General features: G+C 45.0%; 1 long non-coding RNA gene across 1 annotated transcript in view; it reads left to right on the plus strand.

The window, feature by feature from the left end:
- Positions 1–1,632: 1,632 nt before the first annotated feature.
- LOC118011429 overlaps positions 1,633–22,939 on the plus strand; it is a 36,586-nt gene continuing 15,279 nt past the window's right edge. Inside the window, exons 1-4 of the long non-coding RNA XR_004679465.1 lie at positions 1,633–1,799; positions 2,159–2,435; positions 6,173–6,248; positions 12,012–12,083. This is a non-coding gene — a long non-coding RNA (uncharacterized LOC118011429). The remainder of the gene's footprint in view (positions 1,800–2,158; positions 2,436–6,172; positions 6,249–12,011; positions 12,084–22,939) is intronic.

The following is a 22,939-nucleotide window of genomic DNA, read 5'->3' on the forward strand; positions in this document are numbered from 1 at the left end:
TTATTTTGTGGTGTCAAAATCCTTTCGTTTCCCTGAATCCTGAGGAAAGATGACCCCTACTCTTTTTTTTTTTAATATTTTATTTATTTATTTGACAGAGAGAGAGAGACAGTGAGAGAGGAAACACAAGCAGGGGGAGTGGGAGAGGGAGAAGCAGGCTTCCCGCCGAGTAGTAAGAGGCTCCATCCCAGGACCCTGGGACCATGACCTGAGCTGAAGGCAGACACTTAATGACTGAACCACCCAGGCACCTGACCCTTACTCTTAGGTAGTTTGCTAAGTAAGCCCTGCAAAACAAATTATATAACTAGCTTTAACCAATCTGCCAAACCCGTTATGTGTGTTAAAAAACAAAATTCATGGGGCACCTGGGTGGCTCAGTCGGTTGAGCATTTGCCTTTGGCTCGAGTCGTGATCCTGGGGTCCTGGGATTGAGCCCCACATCGGGCTCCCTGCTTGGTGGGGAGTCTGCTTCTCCCTCTGCCTCCCCCTGCTTGTGCTCATGCGTACACTCTCTCTCTCTCAAATAAATAAATACAATCTTAAAAAAAATTCAACTGAGTCCATTTTAAAGATGTTATTGGCTTTATTTAAGGATTCATGAATTGGGCAGCATTCCACCTAGCGGATAGAAAAGAAGCTCAGAGGTGCTGTACAAGATGAAAGACTTTTGTATACAAAAGGGAGCAGGAACAAGGAAGATATTAGCAAAAAGTGAATTGGTTGGGTTGAGGTCACTTTTCTTTAGGTTACTTCATTAGTACTGACCTGATGATTCCTGACTGCTTTAGGATTCCATTTCTGGGAGAGGTGGAAAACGATATTAGGTCTGGTTTTGGTGACCCAGGGCTTAGCATGAGTGACTCCATTTTGGGCTAGCGGTCTTATTTTTAACAGGTGGATTATTTTATTTAATCCTCACCCTCACAAACACCTTGTCAAGTAGGTGCTATTATTACCCCTATTTTATAAAGGAGGAAACTGAGGCTCAGGGAGGTCATAATTAGCTCACATTCACGCACCTGAAAATACCTTTTTTCCCAAGCACATCAAGAAAAACCCACCTCCAACAAAACTGCCTTTTTTGTTTTTACATTTTTATTTATTTATTTGACAGAGAGAGAGCACAAGCATGGGGAGCAGCAGAAGGAGAGGGAGAAGCAGGCTCCCCGCTGAGTGGGGAGTCACAGGGCTCCACCCCAGGACTCTGGGATCATGACCTGAGCTGAAGGCAGACGCTTAACCGACTGAGCCACGCAGGCGCCCCCAAACTGCCTGATTCTGCTCCACTTTTGCACAAGGGAGCCCGGATCCAGGTGCAAGGTCATTACTGGGCCGTTCTGCGCTCTTTGGGGTCCCTGGGGAGAAGGAGGCCAGGGTGGAAGGCAAAAGCCCTGGGCGACCCCCGTTTGGGTCTGCGTGGGCTCCCCGGGCGGCCGCGCCCCCCGCACGCCCCCCGCCCCCCTCGGCAGAGGCCTCACCTGGGCTGCGGGGGCACCGGAAGCCGGCCCGCGCCCGTGCGCGCCGCCGTGCCCGCTGCTGGCTGCCAGGGGGCGCTGCGACACAAGCGCCCGGCGCGGAGGGGCGGCGGCCACGTGACCCGGGAGCGGCGCGCGGGGTCCTGGGGTCCGCCGGGGGCCCCACCCGCTGCGGGCGCGCTCGCCGCCTCACCCCCCGCCCCCTCCACCGCCTTCTCCTTCCGCCCTGCGCCGGCCGCGCGGTGGGTCTGCGGCGGCGACAGCGACTCAAGTCCGGGCTCCCTGACCGGTCACCTCCCGGCCACCCTGCCGAGCAGCCGCGTGAGTTTCCCAGGCGCCCGGAGCCCCTGGGAGGAGACACCTCCCTCTGGCTTTGTGGCAGTTTGTGCCCTTCCGGCAAGCGGGGGGCGGGGGGGACTCGGTGCCAGGCTTTCCCCTAGCTCGGAGAGGTGCTGTCACATCCCATCGTCCCCGTGGAGGGACGTGCTGTTCCCAGGGGGACCCCCGTGGGAGTGCGCCGAGCGCGGGGAGCGGGGGTGGGGGCGTAGTTTGGGTCATTTGGCTGTTCTGGCAGGACCTCCTTGCCCCCTAAGCGCTGACCAAATTACCCCCCACCGCCGTCCCCACCTCACCGGTTCCGCGGATGTGCCCTGATGGAACGTTCGCTTGGGCGTGCACAGGGCTTCAGAGCTGCCCAGAAGTGAATCTCTGACCTGACGACGTTTCTTACCTGGAGTAGGGGCCTTGGGCACACTCCACACTTAGCCTGGCAGAAGCGGCCACGGATTGCCCGGATCACACGCTTGGATCAGCCAGTCGGAAATGCCTCGTACACCCCGACACATCTTACAATTTCACACGCACACAGATGCTGACTTTGATGTGTCTGTCAGCACAACCCTCAGCCCCAGCCGCCAGGAATGCGTCAGAAACTTCGTTCACCACCATTCTCACCAGGTCTTGTAACGCGCGCGGGTAGGCCAGCTGGGGGGAGAAAAGTTAATTTCGAGAGAAACTAAGTAATGGGATAGATTGAGGGATTTTAAAAAGAGCCTTACACTTTGCATACGGTAAAATTCACTGTTTTTTTAATATTCTATTTATTCATCTGCCAGAGAGAGAGAGAGAGGGAACACAAGCAGGGGGAGTGGGAGAGGGAGAAGCAGGCTTCCCGCCGAGCAGGGAGCCCCATGCGGCACTACCTTTAATTTTTTATTTTTATTTTATTTTTTTTTTAAGATTTTATTTATTTATTTGACAGAGAGAACAAGCAGGTGGAGGGGCAGAGGGAGAGCGAGAAGCAGACTCCCCGCGGAGCAGGGAGCCCGATGCGGGGCTCGATCCCAGGACTCTGGGATCATGACCTGAGCCGAAGGCAGACGCTTAACCGACTGAGCCACCCAGGCGCCCCCCAAAATTTACTCATTTTAAGTGTACAATTATTTTTAGTAAATTGGTGGAGTTGTGTACCCATCACCACAATCTGGTTTGAGAGTATTTTGGTCCCCATTCACACTCCCCACCCGCAAATTCCCATAAAACTGTTTGCAGTTAATTTCTCCGCGGACCTCTAGCCCTAAGCAACCATTTATCCATCTTCTTTCTCTATATAATTGCCTCTTCTGGACAGTTCATATGAATGGAATCCTACACTGTGTGGTCTTTTGTGACTGGCTTCTTTCACTTAGCATCATGTTTTCCAGTTTCACGTATGTTGTGGCATGGATCAGTATGTCATTCCTTTCTATAGCTGAATAATATTCCATGGTATGGATATACCGCTTTATGGATATACCACATTTGTCGATCCATTTGTCAGTTGATGGACATTTGGGTTGTTTTCTTTTTTCTTTCTTTTGTTTTTTTGGTTATTAAGAGTCATCTAATAATTGGGAACATTTGTGTGGACATATTTTTTTTTTTGTAAAGATTTTATTTATTTATTTGACAGAGAGAGACAGCGAGAGAGGGAACACAGCAGCGGGAGTGGGAGAGGGAGAAGCAGGCTTCCCGCAGAGCAGGGAGCCCGATGTGGGGCTCGATCCCAGGACCCTGGGATCATGACCTGAGCCGAAGGTAGACGCTTAACGATTGAGCCACCCAGGCGCCCCTGGACATATGTTTTCAATTCTTTGATTGATTTCACTGCCCTTTGCTGGTGCTCCCCTGGCACCCTTAGCCGAGTTCTATCATAACACTTAACACACTGCCCCGTGAGCTTGAATTCATTCTCTGTCTCTCCACTAGAGAAGGCAAAGACCATGTTCCCTCGTTCCCTGCTTTACGAGTGGAATTTCTGCATCAGATGGCAACTGTATGTTTCACTTTTTCAGGAACTTCCAGACTTTTTTCCAAAGTGGCTGCACCATTTAAGATTGCTATTGGTTAATGTATGAAGGTTCCAATTTCTCCATATCCTCACCAACACCTGCTTAGTCTTTTGGTTTGGTATCTCATTGTGATGTTAATTTGCCTAGATTGAGGGTATTTGGTTAGTTTCACTTCACTTTAATGACTAGCTTTTTAAAAATTATAAAATCTAGTTGCTGAAATGAGTAATACATAGGCCATCCCTGCAAGGAGCTCACGGCTCCAAGAGGGAGACAGAGAAACATAATTATAGTACAGTGTGTTACGTGTGCTGATGGAATTGAGCACAGGATGCTGTGGGGAGCAGAGAAGAGGGACCCTAACCTCAGTTGGGAGGATGGAGGAAAGTATTCAAGAAGCCTTTTCTAGAAGGGGCTTTAATGTGCCTCTGGTTTTCTTTCTTGTATTTTTATCAAAATTATACATGTACATAGTTTTAAAAGTCAAAAGTTCTACAAGCTTTGTTGTTGTTTTTTTTTAAAGAGAGGAGTCCCCGGCTTTTCTCCCCATTCCCTGCTCCCCCAAAAGCAACCACTTTCTATTCTTTTAACTCTTGGGCTATTTAGTTCTCTGAATAGCATAGAATGTTTTTATTTGAGAAAAAAAAAATAGCCCTGACATAGGCCAATTACCATCTTCACTTGCACTGATTTATAAATTGGTCAGCCGCATTAAATATTAACACATGGTTAATTATGAAAGCCACAATCACAATGCAACCTACCTTCTTGCAATTTAAGTGAAAGAAGACAGACATTACCAACAGTTAGGTGCTGAAGTAAGACAAAATAATGCATTTTAAGGGTGTGGCTAAGGAGTTTTCCCCATTGGTACTTTAGTACCATATAACTTCAATAAGCCGGAACCCATTTATAACTTAATTAAGAAGGATGTTATTTTCACTCAAACACAAAGAAAAAGCCAAATCACAGACAAGCAGCATAGCATAGGACAGAGGCTGGCAAACTATGACCTGCAAACTAAGAATGTTTTATCAGATGAACCTTTACACTCATTTGGATCGTGGGGAACACTAACTTTCAACCACAATTAAACAAAATGTTATTCTTCTATTCCATTTTTTTTTCACTAGTAGACCTGTATTACAAAACCTTGTAATTGTATTATTGTATTTCTGTCATTATATTTTCTTATAAAGCCTAAAATACTGATTTTCTGTCCTTCACAGAAGTTTGCCAACTCTTGGTTTAATAGAATAAACAGAGAAATGGAAAGCAATTGCCATGTACTTGCTGGGTGACCTTGGGAAGTCACTTCACTTCTCTGGTCCTAATTTTCATTATCTATAAAATGGAGATAAAGGGTGATGGGTGGAGGAGATAAGCTCTAGGGTGAAACCCCACTTCCCCTAAGTTTTATATTAATTAGTTAATTATGTAAACATCTCTTGAGCTACTACTGGATACCAAGAACTCGTAAAGGCTTTGGAGCTAGGCCAGGAAACAAAATCCCTGTCCTGAAAAAAGGATACTATTCTAAATGAAAAGAGACTAAAGATGAAAAGTGTGGTCTGAGATTGGATCCTGATTTGAGCAAGCCAGCTTTATTGGACATTTGGGGGAAAAGTAGGGAAATTTGAATATGGAGGGGTATTCGATGAGATGAAAATTTATAAATGGGTGGTGGTGGAGGTGACTGATAAAAAGCAGTTACAAAACATTTTGTACCTGTATTATCTCATTTTGGTAGAAAGTACGGATATGTATTATGTAAACTTAGAAGAAGATCTGGAAGGATATGTACTAAGCTCTTTTTTTTTAAGATTTTATTTATTAAAGAGAGAGAGAAAGACAGCACGAGTGGGTGGAGGGTCAGAAGGGAGGGAGAGAAGCAGACTCCCCGCTGAGCAGGGAGCCCGACGTGGGACTCGATCCCCGGACCCCGGGATCATGACCTGAGCCGAAGGCTTAACTGATTGAGCCACCCAGGCACCCCCTGTACTAAGCTCTTAATATGGGTACTTTCTGGGAGGTGGGAATATAATAAATATAAACATATATTTGTATAATTATATAAGTCATATAATTTATATTTATATAATTATATAAAAATATAATAAATAATAGTTATGTAAAATTATTTATATAATTATATAAAAATATAATAAATATTTACTTATCCCTTATTTTTGTTTTCTAATTTTCTACAGGGAACCCACACTGCTTTTATAAAAATAAAAATTTCTAATTTAAAAGAACAATCTCTCCCTTCGTGGGTCTCTTTTAAGTGTTAGCATTGCCGAATCTGCCACTTTTTTTGCAGGAAACATCTGTAAGAACGGAGACTACTCTTTCCCCCTGCAGGTAACAAAGGAGCAGGGCTTTCTCTGTGAAGTCGCTGGGAACTGATGCTGCTGGCATTTTCCTTGGAGCTTTACTGGTGAGTGGAGCCTTCATATACCCAACGCTTTAGGAAAGGGTGGGATTTCGTAAGGCGGCTGAGCATTAAAAAAGGTCCAGAGAGGCCAATGTTGGCGGTGTCGGTCTGGGCACTGTCTAGGAGAGAACATGCCCAGTCTGATGCCGGAGGCGGGTTTAGCTCTGTTGCATCAGCGGACACGTGAATGTGCTGAAGCATTTGAATCTTGTAACTACTTCTCTTATTCTAGGCCCGGGCTCCGTAAACCCTGCCTCCTATTTTTGTAAATAAAGTCTTGTTGGAACACAGCCACGCTTATTTGTTTATGAGTTACCTGTCCCTGCTTTTGCCCTGCAGTGGAAAGGTGGGGTAGTGGCGCAGAGACCGTATATGACCCACAAAACTAAAAATGTTTACCATCTGGCCCTTTAAAGAGAAAGCGTGGGGGGGCACCTGGGTGGCTCAGTTGGTTAAGCGACTGCCTTCGGCTCAGGTCACGATCCTGGAGTCCCGGGATCGAGTCCCGCATCGGGCTCCCTGCTCGGCAGGGAGTCTGCTTCTCCCTCTGACCCTCCTCCCTCTCAGGCTGTCTCTCATTCTCTCTCTCTCAAATAAATAAATAAAATCTTTAAAAAAAAAAAAAAAGAGAAAGCGTGGGGACCCCAGGTCTCGGCTCCCCAGGAAACTGCCCCAGGAGGCACGCCTTTGGAGAGAATGGCCACTTCCCAGTTTAGTGAATGAACTCTGATTGATAAACTTCATTCTCTCCTGAGCGTTATTAGCATGTGCCAGTATTCCCAATGTCAGATAACTCTCGGTTACTCACAGTATTGGATTTCTTACCCTGCAAAGTGGCCGTGAAGGCCAGACCATAGAAAACCAGAAACTTCATCAAGGCAAATGATAGCCCGTGAGCCTGATCAGTAGCTGGCTAGTTGGTCTTCCATTCCTCTAGCTAAGATCTACTTAGGCTTCAAATTCAGTTCAAGCGCCTCCTCTTCCCAGAAGCCTCCTCTCACTCCTCACCCTGATTTCACTGTCCCAGGCCAGTGCTCCCATGGCCCCCTTAGCAGAGCCCTATCCTAACACTTAGCACAGCACCCTGTAAGCATGGATTCATCCTCGGACTGTCCACCAGAGAGGGCAACGACCATGTTCCCTCGTTCCCTGGTATAGCCCCTGAGCCTAGCGTTAAGCCTAACATATACTAGCATGTAGTAGCTTCCTAGCTGCGTGTCCTTGGCCACGCTACTTCTCTGAACCTCAGTCTTCTTGTCGGTAAAAGGGGGATAATAGTAATAGGAGCTCCCTTATGGTATTGTTGTGTGGATTAAATGTGTGTATATTAGCTACTCAGCGAATACTTGTGGATGAATGAAGGAATGAATGACATATAGGAAACTGTTCAGGCTGTACTGGGGATTGTGAAAGTCTGCATCAGCAGTACCTACAGTCACAGGGATTCTTCTGTTTACTCTATTTCAATCCGCAACACATTCATCCTCCGTTGGCCGCCCAGACTGAAGCAGCATTCATCTATCCTGTCAACACTTACTGAGTGTCTAGATATTAGGGATAGACAGGAATACACACGGTATCAAGACTATGCTAGGTATTAGGGATGTACAGGAATATACACGGTCTCCACCCTCACGGAGATTACATTCTAGTGAGAAAGATGGGTCCATAAACAAACTGATACATAATATATTACAGACCATGATCAATGATAAAGAAAATAAATAGGCTAAATTGCAGTCATTGAGATGGGCTGTTACCTGTCTGGTAATCAGGGATAGCTTCTCTAAAGAGGTGACATTTGAGATGAGACTGGAAGAATGAGCCAACCATGAGAGGAGCTGGGGAAAGAATATTCGAGGCAGAGGAAGAGTACGTGCAAAGGCTGAAAGCCATCAAGGATTTGGCAAAGTCAAGGACATGGAAGGAGGCGAAGGAGGCTGGCAGGGTGAAGCGGTTGGGCTCCTTCTAGGAAGAGAGGGAAGCTGTTTAATGATTGTAAGAAGGAGAATACTAAGATCTGTCACTCTGTGTTTTTAAAAACTTAAAAAATATCTGTGTGGGAGAATGACGCCCCCTCTCCCCCAGAGATGTTCACACACTAATCCCCAGAACTGTGACTATGTGGCTTTATATGACAGAAGGGACTTTGCATATGTGATTAGGGATGGAAATCTGAGGAGATTACCCTGGTGGGTCCAAGCGGATGACAAGGGTCCTTGTAAGAGGAAGGCAGAAGGGGCAGAGTCAGAGGGAGGAGATGTGCTTGTGGAAGCAGGGCTCCCAGTCAGAGCGATTTGACGATAGAAGAAGGGCCGTAGCCCAGGAGTGCAGGCCGCATGTAGAAGCTGGAGAGACAGGGAAGCAGCTTCTTCCTTAAAGCCCCCAGAAAGAACACAGCCCTGCCGACGCCTGGACATTTAGCCTTATGAATCTCAGTTTGGACTCCTGACCTTCAAAACTGTAATATCTTACATTCGTGGCATTTTGAGCCACTAAATTTGTGGTAATTTGTTACAGGAGCCACGGAAAACCAATGCTCCTTGTGTGGAAAGAGAAACCAAAAACTAATGGGATTAGTAATTTACAGGGGTGGATGGGAACAGGGTTGAAAGGACTGCGAATGAGGTAGAAGGGATGAGAACTTTTCTGAATTTACTTTTTTTTAAAGATTTTTAATTTATTTGCGAGAGAGAGAGAGCAGAGTGAGCGAGAGAGAACATGAGTTGGGGGGAGGGGCAGAGGGAGAAGGAGAAGCAGGCTCCCCGCTGAGCAGGGAACGCCACATGGAGCTCGAGCCCAGGACCCCGGGATCACGACCTGAGCTGAAGACAGATACTTCACCGACTGAGCCACCCAGGTGCCCCTGCCTTGCTGGCACTTTAATCTTGGACTTCTGGCCTGAAGAACTTCTCACATCCCTAAGATGGGAGAAATACATTTCTACTGTTTAAGTCAACCCATCTGTGGTATTTAGTTTTGTCGGCCCGAGCAGACTAATGCACTAACTTTGGAAAAGAGTATTTTTTAAAAGATTTTATTTATTTATTTGACAGAGAGAGACACAGCGAGGGCAGGAACACAAGCAGGGGGAGTGGGAGAGGGAGAAGCAGGCTCCCCGCGGAGCAGGGAGCCCGATGCGGGGTTCGATCCCAGGACCCTGAGATCATGACCTGAGCTGAAGGCAGACGCTTAATGACTGAGCCACCCAGGTGCCCCCAGAAAAGAGTATTTTGACTATGTACTCCACAGTAGTGGTTCTCAAACTTCAGTATGCATCAGAGTCCCCTAGGGAGCTCGGGGACTTCTGCGTGATGGCCTCCCCCTCCAGCATTTCTAATTCAGTAGGTCGAGGGTGGGGCTCGAGCACTTGCATCTCTAACAAGTTCCCAGATGAAGCTGATGCTGCTGATTTAGGGAGAACACTTCAAGAACCACTGTTCTGGGCGCCTGGGTGGCTCAGTTGGTTAAGCGACTGCCTTCGGCTCAGGTCATGATCCTGGAGTCCCGGGATCGAGTCCCGCATCGGGCTCCCTGCTCAGTGGAGAGCCTGCTTCTGCCTCTCTCTCTGCCTGCCTCTCTGCCTACTTGTGCTTTCTGTGTGTCAAATAAATAAATAAAATCTTTAAAAAAAAAAAAAAAAAGAACCACTGTTCTAAGGCTAAAGACCAACCGCCAACCCCCCCCCAAACCAAACACAAATCCTGTTCTCTAGATAGTGGGTTTGTTTTCCACTGGGATACGGGTTGGCAATTCTGAACCTACTTTACGTAGATTCTAGTCTTGAGCATATAAAATATTGTGAATAACAAGAGCCAGCTTTTACTCTGTTGGGAGGAGTTACACAAAAGAAAAGACGGAAGACTGGTGGTGATCAGAGGTTATCAGTATGAATGCGTCATGCATCACTTTATATGCGCACACGCACCCCCCCCCCCCCAGAGATAGGTACGGAAATAGAGTGGTTTGTAGGTATGCATATATTTCCTAGCTCTGTCTGCTGAGAAGTCCTGGAAGCAGCGACACCCCAATACCAGTGAGCACACCTCGCACTCAAGATCTTGGTTTCAAAATACCATTCTCCAAATAAAAGGAACCAGAATCTCGGAGAAATGGCTGATTCCCGGGCTGGGACAGGGAGCCTAGAAAATGAGTCAGGAATGTCTTCCTCTGCCAGAAAGTAAGACAGTGTCCATGGAATAATGGGGATGTGCCAGGAGGATGCAGGAGTCACTTCGAAGGGTTTCTAATGGTGAAATCTGTGACAAGCAACAAGATAATTAATGGTAGTCATGGATCATAACCCAGAGGCTAAAATAAGAACCCATGAGTCCATGCAAATATAAAGAAATAACTGAATAAATAAATAAATGAGGGAGAAGGAAAAGCACTTGTTTATAATAGCATTCCAATTAATAAGCTACAGAAAGAATAATGGGACTAGAAACTTATTTGGCCAGCACAACAGTAATAACTATTTCAGGCCAGAACCATCAATGGATAGTAAAATGAATGGGCAGAAGTATGATGAGAAACAGTGTGTTTATATAGTCTTAAAGTATCTCCCCCAAAAAAGCTTGTTTATTACAAAGGCAGAATAGTTACGCCACTGGGGAGAAACCTGACAGACACGGCCTTAACCAAGTGATCGAAGTTTAACATCCCTCGTCATGAAATAAACCAATGCCACGTGCCTTTTTACAGGATGCACCAAGAAGGACACACCGTCATATCTGGAGTGTTCTTGCCAAAACACATCACCTAAATTGAGTTATGATAAACCATCTGATAAACCCCAAATTGAAACCAGCTAGTGTTTTTCAAAAGTATCATGGTAATGAAAGACCAAAAAAGACCGAGGAACCGTTCCAGGTTAAAGGAGTCTAAGAAAACATCTGTGATCCCTGACCAGAAAAAAGGACATTGGTGGGGCAAATGAAAATACAGTCTATCGATTATAGTTCATTGTATGAACATTAATTTCTTGATTTATAATGTACTGTGGTTATATAAGATGGTAATATTTGGGAAATCTGGGTGAAGGGCTCTTCGTACTAGTTTTGCAACTTTTTGGGGGGTAGGTCTATAATGTTTCAAATGAAAAGTTGAAAATGAAATGACCTGAGCCAGGGCGCCTGGGTGGCTCAGTTGGTTAAGCGACTGCCTTCAGCTCAGGTCATGATCCTGGAGTCCCTGGATCGAGTCCCGCATCGGGCTCTCTGCTCGGCGGGGAGCCTGCTTCTCCCTCTGACCCTCCCCCTCTCCTGTGCTCTCTCTCTCTCTCATTCTGTCTCAAATAAATAAATAAAATCTTTAAAAAAAAAAAGAAAGAAAAAAGAAATGACCTGAGCCACCCTGAGATCATGATCTGAGCCCAAGGCAGACGCTTAACCTACTGAGCCACCCAGGCGCACCTCAATATTGTGGATTCAGAATCCTCTAGTATGTAAGCTGGATAATTTATCATGGAGTTCGTATTTTATCTTTGTTTCCCCCCATAGTTTTTAGTAGTGTTCCTCTCATCCAAGGGAAAACAAAGAAAAGGGATTTCTTTGGTTCCTTCCTGTGTTTACCTCTGCCAAGGACTTTTCTCTTGAGAATCTATCTCTGCTTTTTTCAAGGAGGGGTTTGAATTGTGTTGTCAGCCAGATTGTGACATTTGCAGGGCCCTGTTGGCCTGCTTGGGTTTCCACCAGCTGTGCCCTTCCCTACACTTAGGCCTTTACCGGGAATACTCTCTTACTAAAATTTTATCTGTCTTTCAAGGCTCAACTCCAGAACCACCCCCTCCAAGTTGTCTTCCTGGATTTACTCACCCAAAGCTATCCTCTTTCCTGGGTAAGTTATAGCTCTTAGTTTATTCCTCTGATTTGGTCCTCATTCACTCATTCACAGCCATACTTGTTGCTTTGTACTTATTTGTATGCATGACTTACATCCTCTACCAGATTAAAAATTCCTTGGGAGTAGGTACTTACGTTGTTCAGCTTGCAGTGAATTTTTTTTTTCATTTTCAGCTGCAAAAAAGGTTCAACAGCAAAATAAGTTGATAAGTCCCCCCCCAATGTACTTTGAATCTAATCATTGGTTCCCCTTGTTTCTATAGAGGACTTTTTCTGTGAAATGTTGGAGTCACTTCCTTTGTCCCCGTGGTCTCCTTTATAACTTAAAAGCCTGTTGCTCTAGGATTTTCTTTTCCATTGCTTCGTTGGAGTTGCCTCCACCAGGGGGAGCTCCTTACTTTATATAGGTGCATTTCTTTAGGAGGCGAAAGAAAGGAGACTGCATCAGGTAAAATATCAAAGCAATGAAAAAACGAACAGTAGGAGATTGGAACTGAACATCTCCTGGGATTTGACTTGGTCCCAGCACTAGCTGGCTACTCAAATAGCATTTCACTTGTTATATGTGTTTTGGTATGATTCTGGCCCATGTGTGAAGACTTCCCCCTTTGTAACCTGCTTCATTTACTTCATCTACAAATATATATTGAGTGTGTACTTTGTGTCAGGTATTATTGTAGATACTGAGGCTTCAGCTGTGAACAAAACACACCAAGTTCCTGACTCACGAAGCTTATATTCATATGTGGGCAACAGATAATCAATGAGACAAACACATAAAATACATAGGCTACATAGAGATAAATACCAAAGAGAAAAAAACAATTCAAGGCTTTATAGGCCATTGTAAGAATCTTGACTTTTTCTTGGAGTGAGAGGGGAAGGATTGGGGAATTTTGAGTAGAGGAGTGATGTGATTTGACATATTTTAGAAGGATTGCTCTAGTTGTTGTTGTTGTTGTTTTGGATAAAAAGTTATAAGGGGACAAGCTTGGGCCGGGCTGATAGCAGTAGAACTGGGGAGAAGTTGTTGGATTTTGAGATACATTTTGAAGGTAGAGCCAAGTGAATTTGCTAACAGATCAGATGTAGGATGTTGGAGAAAGAGGAATGAAGGGAAACAGGGTCACCATGTTGCATAACACCAGTAGCATTGACTAAAATGTGGCTGGTGCCCTCTGGAGTTGTGTAACACAGCATTTCTGTTCAGGATGTTGCCAAGGTTTTTGTTCTGAGCAACTGGAAGGATGGAGTTGCATTGGTAAGGACTGTGGGAAGAACAAGGTTGGAAGTATATCAGCAGCTACATTTTGAAGGAAATCGAAGACACAAATAAATGGGAAGATATTCCATGCTCATGTATTGGGAGAATCAATATTGTTAAAATGTCTGTACTACTCAAAGCAATCTATAGATTCAACGCAATCCTTATCAAAATTCCAATAGCGGGCGCCTGGGTGGCTCAGTTGGTTAAGCGACTGCCTTCGGCTCAGGTCATGATCCTGGAGTCCCAGGATCGAGTCCCACATCAGGCTCCCTGCTCGGCAGGGAGCCTGCTTCTCCCTCTGACCCTCCCCCCTCTCATGTGCTCTCTGTTTCTCTCATTCTCTCTCTCAAATAAATAAATAAAATCTTTAAAAAAAAAATTCCAATAGCATTTTTCAAAGAAATAGAACGAATAATCCTAAAATTTGTATGGAACTACAGAAACCCCCACATAGCCAAAGCAATCTTGAGAGGGAAGAACAAAGCCGGAGGCATCATGCCCCTTGATTTCTATATTACTATATTCCAAAGCTATAGTAATTAAAACAGCATGGAATTGGCATAAAAACAGACATATAGATCAATGGAATAGGATCAAGAGCCCAAAAATAAACCCACGCCTATACGGTCAATTAATATATGGCAAAGGGGGCAAGAATATACAATGGGAAAAGGATATCTCTTCAATTAATGGTTCTGGAAAAACTGGACAGCCACATGCGAAAGTATGAAACTGGACCACTATCTTAACATCATACACAAAAATGAACTCAAAATGGATTAAAGACTTGAATGTGAGACCTGAGACCATAAAACTCCTAGAAGAAAACACAGGTGGTAAGCTCCTTGTCGTAGGTCTCGGTGATGAGTTTTTTGAATCTGGCACCAAAAACAAAAACAACGAAAGCAAAAATAAATAAGCCGGACTACATCATACTGAAAAGCTTCTGCACAGCAAAGGAAACCATTAACAAAAGTAAAAGACAGTCTACTGAATGGGACAAAATATTTACAAATCACATATCTGATAAGGGGCTAATATCCAAAATATATAAAGAACTCATACAACTTAGTAACACAAACCAATCTGATTAAAAATTGCCTATAGATCTGAATAGACATTTTTCCAAAGAAGACATACCAGATGCCCAACAGGTACATGAAAAGATGCTCAACATCATTACTCATCAGGGAAATGCAAATCGGAACCACAATGAGCTATCACCCCATATCTATCAGAATGGCCAGTATTAAAAAGACAAGAAATAACAAGTATTGGCGAGGATGTGGTGAGAAGGGAACCCTTGTACATGGTTGGCAGGAATGCAAATTGGTGCAGCCATTATGGAAAACAGTATGGAGATTCCTCAAAAGATTAAAATAGAACTATCAGATGAACCAGCAAGTCCACTTTGGGGTATTTATCCAAAGAAAATGAAAACACTAACTTGAAAAGATATATGCACCCCATGTTCATTTCAGCATTATTTACAATAGCCAAGATATGGAAACAACCTAAGTGTCCATTGATGGATGAATGGATAAAGAAATTTTTGTGTGTATATATGTGTATATACAAATATAGTATGTATACACACATATATACACATATATAGTGGAATATTATATATTATATATACATACATATACACATATATGGAATATATATGTGTATATAATAATATTATTCAGCCATAGGAAGGAATAAAATCTTGCCATTTGCAACAACATGGGTGGACCTTAAGGGCATTATGCTAAGTGAAATAAGACAGACAGAGAAAGACAAATACCGTATCTCATTTCTATATGGACTCTTAAAAAAAAAAAAAACAACAACAAACAAAAACTAAGCTCATAGATACAGAGAACAGATTGGTGGTAGCCAGAGGCAGGGATGGGGGTGGGAGAAATGGATGAACTGGGTTTTTTTTAAAGATTTTATTTATTTCAGAGAGAGAGCAGAGTGAGAGAGAGAGAGCACGAGCAGGGGGGAGGGGCAGAGGGAGAGGGAGAAGCAGACTCCCTGCTGAGCAGGGAACCCAACGTGGGACTCAATCCCAGGACCCTGGGATCATGACCTGAGGCAAAGGCAGACGCTTAACTGACTGAGCCACCCAGGCGCCCTGAACTGGGTTTTTAAATATTTATTTATTTATTTTTAAAATGTTTATTTATTTGAGAGAGAGACAATGAGCAGAGGGGAGGGGCAGAGGGAGAGGGAGAAGCAGGCTCCCCACTGAGCAGTGAGCCCAACATGGGGCTTCATCCCAGGACCCTGGGATCATGACCTGAGCTGAAGGCAGATGCTTAACTGACTGAGCCACCTGGGTGCCCCGAACTGAGTTTTTAAAAATGTAAATAAATTGTTGAAAAAAAAATATTGTGGGAAGAGCAAGGTTGGGGGTATATATCAGATGTTAAATTTTGCATATGTTAAAAAAAATTTGCATATGTTGAATTTGAGATGCCAGTTAGACACTTAAATGGAGATATCAAGGAAGCTGTAGGCTATGTGAGCCTGGCATTCATAGGAGTGGTTGGGGCTGGAGATGAACATTTTTTAGTCCTAGGCATCTAGATAGTATTTAAAGCCCTGAGATGGATGGTAAGAAGACACCAGAAGGTAATGAGAACAGTTAGAGAAGAGAAGGAGACCAAGGACCCAGCCCCAGGGCACTCCCACATTTAAAGGTTAGCAAGACAATGAGGAACAAGCAAAGGAGACTGGCAGGATGTGGCCAGTAAGGCAGAAGGAAAACCAGAAGAGAATGATGTCATGGAAGTCAAGCGAGGAAGGTGCTTCGGGGAAGAAGGAATGATCAACTGTGAAAAGTATTTCTGGTTGGCCAAGCAAGAGAGGAGCTGAGAATTCTCGGTAGACTTCAGCAACCTAGGGGCCTGGATAAAAGCCATCTCTGTGGACAGAAGCTTGGTGGGAGTGGATTCAAGAGAGAAGGGGGAGGAGAAAAATCGTACACAGGCAATATAGACAAACCTCTTAGAGAGTTTTGCTGTAAAGAAGAGTGGAAAAGTGGAGCAGTCCCTGGAACAGTGTGGGGGATATTTTGAGGGGGTATTTAGAATGGGAAGAATAATTGCAAGTCTGCCGCTTGCACTGGTTGTTGGAGTTTACTTGTCCTTATTCACCTGCATTTCTTGGCATAGTAGCCGGTCATCAGAGAAGCTAGAGGTTGAGGGAAGGGACGTTGTCAGCAGGTTTGAGTGGAACAGACTCTAAGGAAACCCCTGGACAGCCTTTAATAAAACTGGACTTAGAACCTCTGTGGTTAGCAAAGGAGAGAGTATCTCCATGTGTGGAAAAAAGAATTGGAGATCTCAGCCATAAGATCTAGCTGTTCTAAGTTGCCCCCCCATGGTGATTCCAGCCTCCTTTGCCAACCTTGGAGGATCTGGCTTCAGTTACACTAAAATGAGCGTGGGGGGGGGGGTCCCCTTCCCAAAACATTATCTATTGTATGGAAGGAAGAGGAAAAGAACTTCCTACAGATACTGTGAGGACGGCTAAACCCCAGGTAGAGTTTGAACCAAGCAGGAAAACTGACATAAACATTCAAACCACAGTTCCACGAATTCTTTCCTTATTCCTTGGTGAGAAGTGGGCCTCAGCAGCAGAAGACGGTGAGGCACCAGGCTTGCTGCTTAGCTCTGTGTTTTGGTTGTGATGGTTTCGAAAACACAGACGAGTTTTCCTGGTCTCTATATACCATTCGTATTTGAATTTCTTTCCTCTTCTCGTGTCTTCAAGGCCCAGCTCCAGCGTCCCCTGTTCTGCGGAGCCTGCTCTGAGCCCCATCTCAGGCAAGATGAATCCTTTCCTTCTCAGAGTTTCCATAACCACTTTTCCTCTCTCTGGGAGGAGCCGAGTGTGGTTGTCACGGAAGAGGCAGCAGAATGTGGTGGCGGAGAGCATGGGCTCAGGAGCTAGGCCGCCTGTGTTCAAGCAGTGCTTCTCACAAGTTGCTTAACTTCCTTGGGTTGCAGTTTCCCATCTGCTTCATCTTGATTTAATAAGAATAGGACTACCCTCAGGGACGCCTGGGTGGCTCAGTCGGTTGAGTCTGCCTTCGGCTCGGGTCATGATCCCAGGGTCCTGGGATCCGAGTCCTGCATCGGGCTCCCTGCTCAGTGAGGAACCTGCTTTTCCCTCTCCCTCTGCCTGCCGCTCTCCCTGCTTGTGTGCTCTCTCTGACAAATAAATAAATAAAATCTTAAAAAAAAAAAAAGACTAGGACTCCCCTTGTAGGGGTTTTGTCAAGATTACAGAAACTAAGACACGTGAAGTACCTAGAACGGTGCCCAGCATGTAGTCAGTGCTCAATATCGTCTTGTTACTTGTCTCTCTTCTCCTCGAGGAATACGACCATACCTTTATCTTTGTGCCACTAATTCTTAGCAGTGGGTTTGGCATAGAATACTAGGTGCTTAGTAAGTTTTTGTGTGAATAAACCAGGTTTCTAAATCAGATTAAGTTCATGTTCAGTGCTTTCATATGTGGATAGCCCTTTTATCATCTCACTTATTCCTGTGTACTGCTCCATGTGGCTAAGAAGGAAGGTTCTAGAGCCTGATCACCTAGTTTGTATCATTGCTTTGCCACTTATTAGCTTATTTACCTATCAGTGCCTCAGCTTCCTCAACTGGAAAATGAGAAAAAAATATAAGAAGTTCAACAGAGTTACTGAATGCTCAAGTGTTAACTATGCTTACTATTAATCTTATTGTTAAGTACATGATTTAATGAACACCCATGATGTTTTGGGGACTGTGCTAGACTGTAGGGAGGCAGAGAGGAATAAAGCTTGGTCCCTGCTCTCAGAAAACCCATAGGCTAGTGCGGGGAGCAAATGTGAGCAAGTCAGCATGTAGAGAGGCTAGTGAGGAACAGACCAACTCTATAAGAGGGATCAGTGAGGGGAAAAGGGAGGGTAGTAAAGTTTATATAGAAGGTACATCCTGAGCTTTGCCTCTGTGGGTTGAGGGTCCTGGGATATTAATGTATTAAATAGATGTGACAAGCCCTTTTGTGGTCCGTCAGAAATGAGTTTTATTACAGATTTCCTTAACAAGACCCCTTCCCAAGAGTCCCCATCCTGTATTTTGAAACCCAGAGAAGCCATATCTGGGTCAACAATGATGTATCGTCAGGCCTACCCAAGGGCACCAAACATGGTTTTGACGTTTTCCTTGAGCAAAACTCCTCTTTCCTTTTTGTAGTTAAGCCAGAGAACTTTCACAGGCCGAAGACTGCTTTAGAGGTGCCTCTGTCCTGCCCTTTCACACTCTCTCCCAGTGAACTTTCTGAAAAGGTTGGCATTTAGGTTCTTCCCTTTCTCACCCCAACAATCGGGTGAGAGGGAATGTAAAGAGTGGTATGTTTTCTAAGAAAAGGACAGGACCCCTTTCTAGCTCACGCTTGTAATAGAGACCTCTCAGAGACCACTGCATGGGAGCCATATTTAAATTATTGAGATCAAGGGCAGGGTGCTGGTGGATGAAAACCTTTACGCCTCTGTCTCTTAGAAAATCAATAAAGCCATTGAAGCTTGTCCATTTCCCCCAAGTAGTTAATGAGAACAATAGAATTTAGAGTTCCTGGTGTTCCTCTGGAGCTGATTTTGGCAGGTGATAAGCAGCTTGTAAAAGGGCTTATTATTTGAGCAGAGCTTTGACTGCCTGACTTTTAAAGTTGATTATTTATTTTGCATGTTGTATAACAGAGCATTGGGCAATGCTCACAAGAGGCCTTCTGGGTCAGAGAGTAGGGACTTTTCTGGCCGTGTCCTCCCAACAGAACCAGATTCTAGCTGCGGAGCGAGGGGCAAGCTTACAGATGAGGCCCAGGCCACGGCTTTTGTATAGCCCCTAGCCACCAGACAGGCCTTCTCATTCAACAGGGGCTGAATACATCCAAGTTTTCATTAAGTCCTAGGTCAAGGAAAAAATGTGCACGTGTAATTTCTCCAACATATGCTGATGATGCGACCTGCCTTTGAAAGAAATGCTTTTAAAGACCATATTTTGGTCATCTGTTATCAGCGGTCATACATGGGGTCCCTGTCATCTCAGGGAGTAGATGTTCTGAAAGGTAGGGCTTTCTGCGGGTTTTATAGTGAAAAATAGTCAAGAGGTCTTCCCTCCTTTGTGAAGAGTGCCAAACCAAAATTGTCCCCAGCTCTTTCGGTTCCAGCTTTAAAGCATTGTGCCTTCTAACCTAGGTGGTCTACGAGATCTCGACATTTTTTTTTTTTAAAGATTTTATGTATTTAGTTGACAGAGAGAGACACAGTGAGAGAGGGAACACAAGCAGGGGGAGTGGGAGAGGGAGAAGCAGGCTCCCCACTGAGCAGGGAGCCCAGTGCAGGGCTTGATCCCAGGACCCTGGGACCATGACCTGGACCATGACCTGAGCCAAAGGCAGACGTTTAACGACTGAGCCACCCAGGCGCCCCAATGAGATCTCAACATTTTAGAAACAGTGAATGAGGGAAGTTGCTTTGCTTTCTATTTTAAACTTTAAAAGTGGATTGAGCCAGGTCCCTCAAGGAATTGAGATGGTCTTGATAGAGAGAAACTTGGTTGTGTCTCCTTTTTCACTTTTCTCTTGTTTGGTTTTGATGGCAACCTGAATTTGTGAGGAAGTTCTGATGTAGAGGCTCTAAGTCAGCTTTGTGTCCAGTGATGGAAGGAAAATGGGAAGTAGGGAGGTGATGGGTGCCTAGGAAGAGAGTTCATGAGCTACTGAATGAATTTTGGATGTCTTATGCTATTTTGGAGACACGTGTCTTGGGAGAGGCAGACTTTACACTTGAAGTTACTGTTTTGGGACGAACCATCCTCCCTCAGAGATAACATTTTGTTGAAGAACGTCTTGGGAAATATGAAATCTGATCATCCTTGTAGAGTTCGTGGGTGTGACCAGGTTAATTTCTTGCGCTAAGGTCTCTAATATTCTGGATGGGCCCCTGCTTTGGCTCCTGTATTAGTCACGATAGGCTAGCCTCTGAGGCAGGAACACATAAACAGCACAGGTTTATTTGTTGCTCGCATAAATAAAGTTTGAGGCAGACCGGTTGGCCCTTTCCTGTCATGTGGCAATGCCATCTGGAACACATGAACTCGAAGGGCACCATGGCAGAGAAGAAGACAGCTGAGAGCCCACGTGCCTTCATTGCCTCATCCCAGAAGGGACGCACCTCACTTCACGCATTTCAGTGACAGGAACTAATCGGCTCGCCCCAACCTAACTGCAAGGGAGATCGGGATATGGAGAGGGGCACCTGCTACATATGGCAGCTACACACGGCCTCTGCTGCATTCCCTGGGATCCAGCTGACCATTAACTTCCCATCCCACTCAGGGAATGTAGGAGTGATGCTGACGTTCTAATTCTGTAACAGACCGCACTGCGATCACCAACCCCCCTCTTCTGTGTGCCAGAGTGCTCGTTTCCTCCAGGGAGAGGAGACAGGACATGCATACACCCCTGTTTGTCACTTACCGTCCTTTTCCCCCCTCGTCACTCACCATGAAACCCCCACTCTCCCTTCTGCTTCTGTCCCTAAGAGTCAAGCTCCATGTAAACATGAGAGTTGCCTCCAGGTCAAACACCTTTGTCACTCCTCCCAGGTTCTGGTTCTGCCTGGAGCTGTGGGAGCAGTTGGATAAGAAAGTGCCAGAGTTGCTCTTTGTGAAGTTGATCTCCCAAGGCCCGGGCAGGCCGTCCATGTCTGCCGTGGTCCTAATGCCTCAGGGTTGACTCAGCTTAAGTTAATTTATGGTGAGTGCTCTGACAAGATCGGGTGAGCAGTACTCTCCGCGCCCCCCCCCCCCCCCGCCATGTCCAGGAGTATCACTGGGAGAGGGAAGGTGGAGCCATTTCCAGATTTCTCGCTGGAAGTGGAGACCAAATTCCCAGAAGGACCTGAGAGGTAAAAAGTGGTTGGTTGTTCCTGACGTGATTCAGTGTTTACCTGAACCATAACCACTGGAGTATACTAGAGTGTGTGTGTATGTGTGTGTATTTATATATATATATATAATATATATATTTATGTACATATACATACATATATAAATCCTATGGTACTTGGTGGGTAGGGTTGCCGAGCCCTTACAACAATTTACTTCTGTTGTTTTCCCTTTGAATCTCAGGCATGAGCAAATTAAGGCAGTCATTTTGCTCTTAGGGCCTTTAGTGTCTTGCACAGGAAAGGAGTGGGTGGACTCAGTGTAGATGAACCCAAGGAGCGCAGATCAGCCAGACCCGCAGCTTGGCTTCTGCGCCTCTGGCGTAGGTACCCTTCTGAAGGGTAAGCCCTGAACCAGCTGTAAGTAAGCTATGCACAGAGTGGCTGGCTGGCTGATGAGCAGGTTGGTGAAGAAGGGTGGGAGGGGCAGAAATGTAAGGAGGTGGGGTTCAGGAAGGGCTGTATCTCAAGGAGGTGATGATGATCCGTTTTCACTTTCCCTCTTTGGCTTCATTGCTATACTCTGTGTGGGTCTCATTTTCTTGAATCAGGGCAAGGCTCAGCCAGATGTCAGTTCATAAATATAAATCACATCCGCTTTATAGAATCACTGCCAAACTCATTATGGTTCAAAGATTTCTAAGATCCGCGTACAGCAGTCACTTGGGTTGGAGTTTCCCATTTAAATTTATTTCACACAATTCAGCCTTATGTCCTTTATAATGTGTTCTTAATTGTGTCTCAGTTATTTTAGCTGGCACTGCTTTAAAAAGTTCCTTTACGTAATCTTTATTTTTATTTTTATTATTTTTTAAAGATTTTATTTATTTATTTGACAGAGAGAGAGAGACAGCGAGAGAGGGAACACAAGCAAGGGCAGAGGGAGAGGGAGAAGCAGGCTTCTCGCTGAGCAGAGAGCCCCATGCGGGGCTCGATCCCAGGACCCTGGGACCATGACCTGAGCCGAAGGCAGCCACTTAACTGATTGAGCCACCCATGCCCCTCCTTTACGTAATCTTTAAATCTAGTTTTTGGGCACCTGGGTGGCTCAGTTGGTTAAGCGACTGCCTTCAGCTCAGGTCATGATCCTGGAGTCCCGGGATCGAGTCCTGCATCGGGCTCCCTGCTCAGCGGGGAGTCTGCTTCTCGCTCTGACTCTCCCCCTCTCATGTGCTCTCTCTATCACTATCTCTCTCAATAAATAAGTAAAAATCTTTAAAAAAATAAATCTAGTTGTGAAAACATCGTTTGAGGGTTGCTGTTTACATTTCCCTTTTCTTTTGCCGTAACACAATTTTGATTCTTCAATTTGACACTTTCACGTCTTCCTCTTCCTATTTCATATCTCTGCTATGATCGCCACTGTCCTCCTTAAGGTCCCTCCTCACCCCCAACATCAAATCCTAAGCTTTTTCCCCTTTTCCGTATCTCTGGTTGGAGATGTTACATATGATTTCTAGTAAAACTTCGAAGTGGTGGAGGATGTTTAACTTTAATGCCAGTTAGAATCTCTCAGACTTATGTGATCACTCCAAGGACTTCAAAGAAATTCACCTTAAAAATGAAAATATTCCACTGTGATACTTCATTTGTCTTC

Source organism: Mirounga leonina, unplaced genomic scaffold, assembly GCF_011800145.1.
Source record: "Mirounga leonina isolate KUSES-001 unplaced genomic scaffold, KU_Mleo_1.0 Mir_101664, whole genome shotgun sequence".
NCBI classification, from domain to species: domain Eukaryota; kingdom Metazoa; phylum Chordata; class Mammalia; order Carnivora; family Phocidae; genus Mirounga; species Mirounga leonina.